This window comes from Hyperolius riggenbachi, chromosome 11, assembly GCF_040937935.1.
Source record: "Hyperolius riggenbachi isolate aHypRig1 chromosome 11, aHypRig1.pri, whole genome shotgun sequence".
Taxonomy (NCBI): domain Eukaryota; kingdom Metazoa; phylum Chordata; class Amphibia; order Anura; family Hyperoliidae; genus Hyperolius; species Hyperolius riggenbachi.
In genome coordinates, this window is record NC_090656.1 from 160,388,608 (window position 1) to 160,400,852 (window position 12,245).

A 12,245-nucleotide genomic window follows, 5' to 3' on the forward strand; every position below is an offset into this window, starting at 1 on the left:
CCCCACACACACACACAAGATGCTAGTATACTAATCCCTCCATAATCACTTGTAAGGCCATATCTGGAGTATGGGACACAGATGTGGGCACCAAACTATACATTGACATTGACATTCTATAACGGGTACAAGACAGGTGACTAAATTAATCAGAAGGATGGAAGATTTCATTTACCTAGAAAAGTTGGACAAACTGGGCTCATTAAGCTTGGATAAAAAAAGTTTACCGTGAGTTGACCTGCTTAAATTTATCAGTGGGCAATACAAAAGCTTTGCAGATTAACTTTTTGTCTCTAGACTTTTACAAAGGACAAAAGGTTATGATCTGCTTATGACGGAGAAAAAAAGTTTTTTTCATCTATTTAGGAAAGTTTATAACAAATGGAATATTTCACACAACAGATAATTATGGCAAATTCTGCACTTAAATGTTTCTTGGACACTTTCCTTGCATTGTACATACACAGCAATGATTACTAGGTTATTCCCAGTGGAATTGAACCAAGGATTTTATTTAACTGCTGCCTGAAATCAGGAAGGATTTTTTTCCCTTTAAAGGTTGATTGGCCCAAACCTTGTAAGCAGGGTACATTCAAAAAAGGCGTCACAAAAAATGGCGCAGGGTTATGCCGATAATGACATCTTGCTACTAAGGTTATTTAACGTTTCATAAACGTCCTACAACATTAAATAAACTTTGCAACTAGATGTGTAATGCTGGGGGGGGGTCATACTTTCTGACTACCCAGCGCAACAAGGCTAAGAGCTGGATCAGGGGCATAACTAGAAATCACGGGGCCCCCCTGCAAAACTTTGGATGGGGCTCCCCAGGTGTCGTTGCTGGAGGGGGGAGTGCTGATGGCAGCCCGAGGTGAGGAAGGGGGGAAATCGGACCCCCCTCCCTGCTGCTGTTTGTGCCTGCTGCTCCCCCTTCCTGCATTGGGGCAGGGGCATATCTGGGTAATATAGCGCCAATGGCAAACACTAAAATAGCACCCCCCATCCCAGTCAGAGGCTCCCCTGTCAAAACTACACCCATTCTCATGCACATTTGTTATAGTGGTCTGTGTTTTTGTCAGTCTTCTTATTCCCTCTCTGTACTCTGTCAGTTCTGCATAAATAAATACATCATATTGATAATATGGTAGGATATTAGACTATGATTATGGTAAGATTAGATTGTGAGCTCCTCCGAGGACAGTCAGTGACATGACAGTCAGTGACATGACTTCTGCAGCACTATACAGAGGGTGAAATCCCCCTGTGGAAGTCAGAGCGCAGCCAAAAGACAGCAATAACAGACAGGGGGGTCACACAGACTGCAATAACAGATGGGGGGGCACACAGACAGCAATAAAAGACAGGGGGGTTACACAAATAGCAATAACAGACAGGGCGGTTATACAGACAGCAATTAAAGACAGGGGGGTCACACAGACAGCAATAACAGACAGGGGGGTTACACAGACAGCAATAACGGGGGGGGGGGGTCACGCAGACAGCAATAACAGACAGGGGGTTACAAAGACAGCAATTAAAGACGGGGGGGGGGGTCACACAGACAGCAATAACCGACGGGGGGTCACACAGACAGCAATAACAGACAGGGGGGTTACACAGACAGCAATAACACACAGGGGAGGAATCACACAGACAGCAATAACAGACAGGGGGGTTGCTCAGACAGCAATTAAAGACAGGGGGGGGGGGGGTCACACAGACAGCAATAACCAACAGGGGGGTCCCACAGACAGCAGCAATAACAGACAGGGGGGTCATGCAGACAGCAGCAATAACAGACAGGGGGGTCACGCAAACAGCAGCAATAAAAGACAGGGGGGTATCACACAGACAGCAGCAATAACAGACAGGGGGGGTCACACAGACAGCAGCAATAACAGACAGGGGGTCACACAGCAATAACAGACAAGGAAGGGGGGTCACACAGACAGCAATAACAGACAGGGGGTCACACAGCAATAACAGACAGGGGGGGCGTCACACAGCAATAACAGACAGGGAGGGGGTGTCTGAGGGAGAGGATCAGTCCCAATCGCCAAGTCTTTACTCTCCTGTAGTTCCAGCCCCATCATCCACAGCGTGCTTCCCCCTCTCTGCAGAGCGTTCAGAGCTCAGTGCACTCTCGCCTAGAGTTTCCCCTAGTGGTGCCTCCTCTCTAATCTTTCCTGGGGGTAGAACGAGCAGCTGTGACTGTGTGTCTCAGTTATAGGGACACACACCAGGTGGCTACAGCTCCGCATTGCGGCTGCACCCCTCTACATAAGCCACTGCTGTGCTGTCACCTCCTGCACCTAAACATGGCCCTGGAGGGCCCCAGGGCCAGGGGCCCCCCACAGGCTTCTTTTCCTAAGGGCCCCCCTGCAGATACATCCCTTGCAGGGGCTATTGTTACGCCCCTGAGCTGAATAATGGAAGAGGCTCCACATATGAACACAGGAGTAATGCACAAGGGAGCAAGCTTGGCCAGGGAAAATGCAGCTCTGGGCCGCCTATCAGGCTAGATGCTATGTGATACAATACACAACAGACATAGTTGCAGTGGCGGATACAGCCAGCAGTGGGCCCCTGTGCAAAATTGCAATTGTGGGCCCCTATGACCTGCGGCGCGCGAAGTGGCAAAAAATGGGCGTGGCCATAACCTGCGGCGCGCTAAGCGCGGCGCAGATAAAAAATAGGTGTGGATAGAACCTGCGGCGCCGCGGCAAAAAATGTGCGTGGCAATGACCGGATGAGGGCGGAGCTAACTGTAATTTAAAGTGATCCCGTGGTGAGAGTGATATGGAGGCTGCCATATTTATTTCCTTTTAAACAATACTAGTTGCCTGGCGGCCCTGCTGATCTATTTGGCTGCAGTATTAAACTGAAGTACACCAGCAACAAGCATGCAGCTAATCTTCTCAGTTCTGACAATAATGTCATTAGAAAAAAACAAAGTCTTGTAAAAGTAATACCTTTTAATGGCTAACTGCTAAAGTTAAATAATTCAAGCTTTCTGGGATCTAGTCCCCTTCTTCAGGCATATTTCTAGATGTTAGCTGTAGTAAAACACTGATGCAGGGAAGCTGCATGAAGATGGCAGTTGAACGTACTGGTTGCTGTTCAGCAGTTAGATGTCAGGTGGTCAGCAGGCTGAAGCCAGTGAGCTTATGCAAGCAAACATAAAATCTAGCAGGTTTCTGAAGATAGTGAAGCCAAGTCAATCATGTTACATAAGGAGTCATGAATCCCATTCCACAATTTAAACCTTCTGTTAATGTCTTGAACATTTTCATAAATTTGTACTCAGAAATCTTTCTTGCTTGTTCATTTTTAAAGTTACCCTTGAGAATAAGTACTTTTAGATCTTGCATGCTGTGTCCTGGTTCACAGAAGTGTTGGCCCACTGGTGTGTCCATTTTACCCTCATTAATTTTAAAGCGGTGATGGTTCATTCTTGTGCGCAGTTTTTGTCCTGTTTCTCCTATATAGATTCCTCTTGAGGGGCATTTCATGCAGCGTATCATGTATACAACATTGGATGATTTACAGGAAAATTGGTCTGATATTTGATGATATTTTTGTGAGTTTGGTATTTGTATTTGGCTTGTGCACAAGATATAAGGGCAGGTCTCACATCTTGCGTTATTGCAGGGTAATGTGCCTGGAGTTTCTGGTGTAGATAATGCACTTCTGATAATCATTTGATAATCAATCATCATAACATCTAGAAATATGCCTGAAGAAGGGGACTAGATCCCAGAAAGCTTGCATTATTTAACTTTAGCAGTTAGCCATTAAAAGGTATTACTTTTACAAGACTTTGTTTTTTTCTACCTACATATATTGTTTGGCTAACACGGTACAGAAACATTTTTACTACTGACAATAATGTCAGAAACCCCTGACTTGCTGCATGCTTGTTCAGGGTCTATGGTTGAAAGAATAAGAGGCAGAGGACCAGCACGGCAGCCAGGCAACTGGTATTGCTTAAAAGGAGAGAAATATGGCAGCCTCAATATTATTCTCACCTCAGGTTCCCTAGAAAAGTGCAACGCAAAGACAGTGGGCCCAAGTTTTGGTGACCCTTTCCCCAGAAAATTCACATAATTGTGCAGGTTTTCGCAAGAAAATACACATAATGTGAGCAGATATGCCCAGAAAATACATTCAATCATGTCGGCAGATATGCCCAGAAAATACATTCAATCATGTCGGCAGATATGCCCAGAAAATACATTCAATCATGTCGGCAGATATGCCCAGAAAATACATTCAATCATGTCGGCAGATATGCCCAGAAAATACATTCAATCATGTCGGCAGATATGCCCAGAAAATACATTCAATCATGTCGGCAGATATGCCCAGAAAATACGTGCAATCATGTCGGCAGATATGCCCAGAAAATACGCGCAATCATGTTGGCAGATATGCCCAGAAAATACGTGCAATCATGTCGGCAGATATGCACAGAAAATACGTGCAATCATGTCGGCAGATATGCCCAGAAAATACGTGCAATCATGTCCGCAGATATGCCCAGAAAATACGTGCAATCATGTCGGCAGACCTGCCCAGAAAATACGTGTAATCAGGTCGTCAGACCTGCCCAGAAAATACGTGCAATCATGTCGGCAGACCTGCCCAGAACATACACCTGCTAATATAGATTAAAAAAAAAAAACATTTACTCACCTGCAGCAGCGGACCTCCTGTCCCAGCCTCCATCCGGCGTGCAGTTCCCATGGGTGGTTGGGTGGATAGGTAGCCTGGTGGGTGGGTGGGTAGATAGGTAGCCTGGTGGGTGGGTAGGTAGGTAGGCAGCCTGGTGGGTGGATAGGTAGGTAGCCCTTAGCCGGGTGGGTAGGTAGCCTGGTGGGTGGGTAGGTAGCCGGGTGGGTGGCTGGCTGGGTAGCTGGGTGGGTAGGTAGCCTGGTGGGTGGGTAGGTAGCCGGGTGGGTGGGTAGGTAGCCTGGTGGGTGGGTAGGTAACCAGGTGGGTGGGTAGGTAGCCGGGTGGTTAGGTAGCCTGGTGGGTGGGTTGGTAACTAGCCCGGTAGGTAGGTAGGTAGCCGGGTGGGTGGTTAGGTAGGTAGCCGGGTGGGTGGGTAGGTAGCCTGGTGGGTGGGTAGGTAGCCGGGTGGGTGGTTAGGTAGCCGGGTGGGTAGGTAGGTAGCCGGGTGGGTAGGTGGGTAGGTAGCCTGGTGGGTGGGTAGGTAGCCGGGTGGGTGGGTAGGTAGCCGGGTGGGTGGGTAGGTAGCCTGGTGGGTAGGTAGGTAGGTAGCCTGGTGGGTGGGTGGGTGGGTAGATAGGTACCCTGGTGGGTGGGTAGGTAGGTAGGCAGCCTGGTGGGTGGATAGGTAGGTAGCCCTTAGCCGGGTGGGTAGGTAGCCTGGTGGGTGGGTAGGTAGCCGGGTGGGTGGCTGGCTGGGTAGCTGGGTGGGTAGGTAGCCTGGTGGGTGGGTAGGTAATCGGGTGTGTGTGTAGGTAGCCGGGTGGGTGGGTAGGTAGCCTGGTGGGTGGGTAGGTAGCCAGGTGGGTAGGTAGGTGGGTGGGTAGGTAGCCGGGTGGTTAGGTAGCCTGGTGGGTGGGTTGGTAACTAGCCCGATAGGTAGGTAGGTAGGTAGGTAGCCGGGTGGGTGGGTGGTTAGGTAGGTAGCCGGGTGGGTGGGTAGGTAGCCTGGTGGGTGGGTAGGTAGCCGGGTGGGTGGTTAGGTAGCCGGGTGGGTAGGTAGGTAGCCGGGTGGGTAGGTAGGTAGGTAGCCGGGTGGGTAGGTAGGTAGCCTGGTGGGTGGGTAGGTAGCCGGGTGGGTGGGTAGGTAGCCTGGTGGGTAGGTAGGTAGGTAGCCAGGTGGGTGGGTAGCTATCCGGGTGGGGGGACTGACTCCTATCCTCCCTCCCTCCCTCACCTCGGGGGCCCCCCTCCTGGTATGCGCGGTGGGAGAGCGGCAAATACAGGAAGTCTCCGGGGCTCCAGCAGGCGCTAGAGGCTTAGCCGCTTGGTCTCCCGTGTCTCCAACTCTGTATACTGCTCGCTACTTCCTGGTTTAGTAGCGAGCAGTATACAGAGTTGGAGACATCGTAGACCAAGCAGCCGCTGAGCCTCTAGCGCCTGCCCGGAGCCCTGGAGACTTCCTGTATTTGCCACTCTCCCGCCGCATGAGGGGGGGGCCCTGAGGTGAGGGGGGGAGGATAGGAGTCGGGGCCCCCCAGGAAAAAAAAATAATAATAATAATAAAAAAAAAACAGCAATACTTAATGGGCCCCTGAAGCAACGGAACTTCAGGGGCCCTCGTGCGGCTGAATGGCCTGCACGGCCGTATGTCCGCCACTGCGTAGTCGGTAACAGATTTGGGTCATACATGTTAATTCAGAAGTGTCGTATAGGAAGGATTAAGCAGATTCGTAGATGTTACTTCAATAATATTACTAGAATGTTATGAATAAATTACAAGATATATAACTACAAAGTACAAGACTGACTGACTAGAGTACATATATATCGTGCTGATGCGCAATATATGAAATGTAGCTCTCAAATAACTCACTAGCTTAAGCACAAGTAATGATAATTAACAAGACAGACAACAGAGAGACAGACGGAATGCTCAGCCAATCTAGTCACTGTTTCCGCGACGGCGACATTCACACTGAGATAGACAAGACTAACAGGTAGGAGTGAACTAATGGCAACCGCTGCTATAGTTCATCCTCAAGAACAACACTAGAAGGAATACTACCAGTCACCAACGTGGTGCTGGCAGAATCTAACTATCAGGGTCAAAAGGACTTCACTGACCCCCGCAGGTCAGCAAACATCCAGCAGACATGACAATACAGAGCAAGGCATTATACATTTGCAATAACAACTTTCACAGCATAGACCCAACGACAACTCATAGAGCTGAACGCTATGACGGGCGGGGTAGCAATTGGGAGGCAGACTTTTATGCTGGCATCAGCAATGGATGCAGGTATGCAAATTCCCACACAGCTGAATGGTAATCATTCAATCCTGAGCTGGTTTGATTACCATTTACTAGCTGGCTGTAAATGCAAATAACTCCCATAAGAAATACATGCAGTATTATGCAACAACATGCATGCAGGAAATCCAAGGCTATCTGGCCACAGCTCAGCTGCAACAAGCAATTGTTGGAATGATGACAACATCCTGAGCTGCCCAGAACTGCAGAGCGATTTCAAATGACAATGAGACTTATTGTGAATGCACGCTGACAAGCCAGAACTGTCCGTTTGCAGCTCCACTGCAATGGACAGAACATGCCACTGGAGGGATCCTTACAGATGTCACTACCGGCATCTAACATACATTACCTGGTCCCATTGATCACTTCTTCACTTCCTAGTTAGTTTGCAGGAGTCCTGCAGCCAGCCAATCACCATGTGGCTTCAGTTCCCGCATGGTGAATGGTTGGTTGCAGGACTCCTCAGTGGCGTTTTGTTAATTGAGCGCTAGGGGGCGTGGCGCACCGGGTGACACGCCTAAATGGGGGTGTCAGAAAGGCCAGGCCACACCAGTACATTTACATTACATCCCTGCCTGCACGCGTCTGCTGAGAGTGGACAGAACGTCTGATTATGCTGTTGTGCTGTGCGAGATGAGGAGGAGGAGGCTCGCAGGACTCGAGCTCTCTCTCAGCACATGTTCAAAGATTGAGCACAGAAGAAAATAAAGGAAAGGAGGCTGACAAGTGCTGGCTGCTCTGTGTATGGGTTGTTGTTTCGCACAGAGGGGAGGAGCTCAGGCAACTTGTCTTGTAGTCTCCTTTCAGGCAGTCCGCTGCAGCCCTTGCTGGATGATAGAAGAGCTGGGAGCAGATCTCTGGCAGCCCCAGCCCCCATCCAACTCGCTGATCTGTGACCCCTGCCAGAATTGTCAGCATGCAGACCCTCCACTGATAACTAGATTGCTCTCCTCTGTCATCCCCCACGCTGCATGCTGCTAGCATGGAAACTATACTCGGTCATCACTCACTGTGCTCACATGGTCATATGCATGCAGCCCTGCCAGTCTCCACCCCTCTCACCATCACTAAACTAGCAGAACTTCCATCCGTTCATTCTGCTGCTAAAAGCAGCTTGTCCTGGGAGTTTACAAGTGGGAGATTGCCACTCATTGTTTTCAGGTAAAAATCACTGTTACTGGGGCATATGTGTACTGGGCTGCTGGATGCATGGCAGGTCTCGACAAGCTTATCCCTCCCTACCTTTTATCATTCCTCTTATAACTCATGTAATTACCATGGCTTGAAAGGGTTGCTTCACATTATTTAAATGACGCTTGGCCACTGTAAATATAGACCAGGAAATGAGGATGTAAAGGAAAATATATTGATGAGAAAAATAAACAATGCTCATCTTGTGTTATACCTGGTACACACAATTATTATTATTTATATAGGGCCGACATCTTCTGCAGCGCTGTACAGAGTATATTGCATTGCCACTTAACTGTCCCTCAGAGGGGCTCACTATCTAGTCCCTCCCATAGTCATATGTCTATGTATGTATCGTGTAGTGTATGTATATCGTAGTCTAGGGCCAATTTAGGGGGAAGCCAATTAACTTATCTGCATGTTTTTGGGATGTGGGAGGAAGCCGAAGTGCCCGGAGGAAACCCACACAGACACGGTGAGAACATACAGACCAATCAAAAAACGAAGTCACTACAAAAGAATATATCTGCATGTTTTACCATTGGCATTCAATATCTGAATACAAGTTCAGACAGAAAGGTGTTCAAATTTAACGGATTCCTGAACTGAGAGGTGCATGGAGCCTGCCATATTTATTGCCCTTTAAAACAATACCAGTTAAGTGGCAGTCCTGCTGATCTCTTTGGCAGCAGTAGTGTCTTTATCACTCACCTGAAACAAGCATGCAGCTAATCCAGTCTGACTTCAGTCAGAAACATCTGATGTGCATGCTTGTTCAAGGTCTGTGGCTAAAAGTATTAGAAGCAGGGGATCGTCAGGACAGCCAGGCTATGTGCATTGTTTAAAAAGGAAGCACATGTCAGCTTCCATATCCCTTTCAGTTGAGGTGTGAACCCACTTGGTACATTGGTCACTTGGCTCTCCACAATAGAATAGAGCTCCCAGCAAGACACTTCCTACACCTGGCATTACCCACCATGCGTGGTTAGTAGGCTGCCCTCGCTCCTTTACCTTTTTTTGGGGGAGGGGGGGTGTTACTTAATACCCAGCACCAGGTGTCAAATGCCCTAGGTACGCCACTGGGACTCCTGCAAACTAACTAGCTAACCAGTAGGACCAGGTAATGTATCGCTGCCTACACTCACACTGAATCCTCCATCTAACTATGCCTAAGCCTACCTCCTCCACCCCCACTGCAGTAGTCCACTCTATCCCTGATGCTTAACAGTAGCCCACTCTACCCGCAACCCCCGCTGCCTAACAGTAGCCCACTGTACCCCCAACCCCCACTGCCTAACACTAGCCCACTCTACCCCTGACCTTCACTGCCTAACACTAGCCCACCTGCCTGAGTGTGGACTCCTTGCTGCCATAGGCAGCAATAGTACAAGACGCGATTAGCCGCAAGGAGGGTAAATTATGGTGCCTGCTATTTATGGGTGCTAGGTGCCCACTATTTATCGGGCGATATATTTTAACTTCCTTGCCACTTTATAATCGCTCATCCTGTGCCATATTTTTCTGCTCCCTTGTAAGGATTTCTGTGGACGATGCTCATAGGTTGCTACTGGAGAGGGAGTTTTTTTTTTTTCTGGGTACTCGGGAACCTCAGGGTTTCAACTACAGATGGAACATCAATCTGTTTCTTAAATAATTATTTGTCCATTTAGGTTTTTATACCTGCGTACTTCACATACATCTTTTACCCAGTTTCATGATGTTCCTCCCCTCCAGTGGCCGCTTACCAACAGCATTATCCCTGTGTTCTGCATATTTTTGCAATATCTTTGCAATAATTTTTGCTACATTTTTTTTATATTTTAGTTGCAAACCTTTTTTCATTATTTTTAATAAGATGTGAGTTATTTGTATTTTCACCTATTCTGATATTGTTGTCTCTCCCTGAAGATACATACCTATGTCTTATTAAGGATTTATTCCTCTTTGACTTTGATTGACAATGGGAAGGGCCCATAAGGTAGGGTTGCAGTAAGGCCCCGTTCAGACTGCAGAACGCGGACCGCAACGCATGCGGACCGCAACGCGTACGAACGCACGCCATCCGCGTTCGTATGCATTGCGTGGCTGATCCCATCACTGAAAAGTGAATGGGACAGCCATGCGTTTTTACAAAAAATGCGTGCAGCATGCGTTCCCGGACCGCACAGGTCCGGAACGCATGCAGTGTGAACATCAGACATTGCACTCTATGCAATGTCTGATGTCGTGCGTGTCGGCCACCTGCACGCGTTTCCAGAACGCGGCGGGAAACGCGTGCAGTGTGAACGGGGCCTAACATTACCTAAAGATGCACACGTGCTTTGTATAGAAATGTGATACGAGTCCGACTTAGGCTAGGTTCACAGTGGGACATTGCGTTGTAAAGTTGCAACATTACAATGTAACAAAAAAGTGTTAACGCAGATTAATGCTTCATTACCATTGCATTAAGTAGGTACAGTAAGGGCCTGTACACACTGCTGCGCTTCTAAAATCGCATGCGATTTTTAAAAGCGCAAGCCTTCATGAGAATAGGAAAAGCGCATCGCACCAGTGTGTACAGGTCTCCGCGATTTTCATTATTTTTCAAAAGACCTTGCGATTAAAAAGCGCATGCGATTTGAAAAGCGCAGCGCAAGCGCAGCAGTGTGTACAGGCCCTTAAGCATACAGTCAATAAAAAGTATGCTTTTCTGTACCTGGTAATGTGTGCTTTTAGAGGTCACGCACTGCAGCAGTGCGTTACCATAATGCTACATGTTACAATGCATTGCTAACGTTGTACTGTGAACGTTGTAAAGACTTTTTATTGCAGTGCAGTAAGCTGTGTTATTAAATTTTATAACACAGCTCTGAAATGTCCCACTGTGAACCTAGCTTTTGGATTGCATGTGGTCTAAAACCTGATCTCAGCAATTTGTGTGGGAGTCATGAATTTATGGACATGAAATAACATGGATTTTAAGGAGTACACAGCTGTACAGTAGATTTGTACCTAGGTATCCTCCTTAACATGTATTCAATGATTCAGTGCTTGAACAGTTCAATAAATTATGATATCACACTCAGTGTTCATAAGCCTTCAGTTACCATTCACCATTATGAAGTAAAATCAAGGCTTACCAGCCCATATCAGCACCAATCACAAGGCTATATGTGGTTTTGTGGTCAATTCCCTGGGCATCTGTTGCAGGTCTATGGTCCATGAGCAAGTCTCTCAGAAGGTACCACACGTCTCTTGGCCAGCAGTCGTCCAATCGTATTACACGGATATATTAATATATGGAATAAGTCAGAAAATGGTTTAAGTTTAAGCTGTTTTATTATGTTTACGATACGATTTACAAGTATAAAATGTATACTAAAACACACATGCAGGGCGCTGTGGAATAGGGAACCCCAAAGTTAAAGAGGAACTCCAGCCTAAACAAACATACTGTCATTCGGTTACATTAGTTATGTTAATTAAAATAGATAGGTAATATAATCTCTTACCGACACTGTTTTAAAAGGACAGGCAAATGTTTGATTTCATGATGGCAGCCATCTTTTTGGTTGAAAGGAGGTGACAGGGAGCATGAGACACAGTTGCAACTGTCCTGTGTCCTGAGCACCTCTCCCAGTTACTAGGCAACGTGAATAACAACATAGGAAATCCCATCATGCTGTGCACAGCATCAGGGAAAAAAAAGCCTGGGCTTTTTTTCTTTGATGGGTGGAGCTTAGGTAAAAATGCAGCTAAAATTGATGCTTTGGTTTAGAAAAACAAAGTTCTGATGCTGTGAAACTGTTAAAGAAACACCAAGCCTTTTCAGTTCTGCTGAGTAGATTTTTAGTCCGGAGGTTCACTTTAAGATGGGCTCTGCCTAAAAAGTCCCATCAGGAAAGAAGTAATGGTGTCACCTGTCTCCTTTTGCACTATGGCGTCATCAGGGGATAAAGAGAGTTGGCGGCGGGCACCGAAATTTAAAACTTATGTCATGGCTAGAGGCACTCCTCCCTCTCAATTGTCAACCAATCACGGACGCTCATTCTCCTTAACATACCTGTCAAATGTGGGGATTATA

General features: G+C 47.3%; 1 protein-coding gene and 1 long non-coding RNA gene across 7 annotated transcripts in view; one reads left to right on the forward strand and one right to left on the reverse strand.

Moving 5' to 3' along the window:
* Positions 1-3,100, reverse strand: part of LOC137538577 (uncharacterized) — a 35,679-nt gene extending 32,579 nt beyond the window's left edge. Inside the window, exon 1 of the long non-coding RNA XR_011024835.1 lies at positions 2,973-3,100. This is a non-coding gene — a long non-coding RNA (uncharacterized lncRNA). The remainder of the gene's footprint in view (positions 1-2,972) is intronic.
* Positions 1-12,245, forward strand: part of LPCAT2 (lysophosphatidylcholine acyltransferase 2) — a 390,784-nt gene that overhangs the window by 303,341 nt on the left and 75,198 nt on the right. The window lies entirely within an intron of this gene.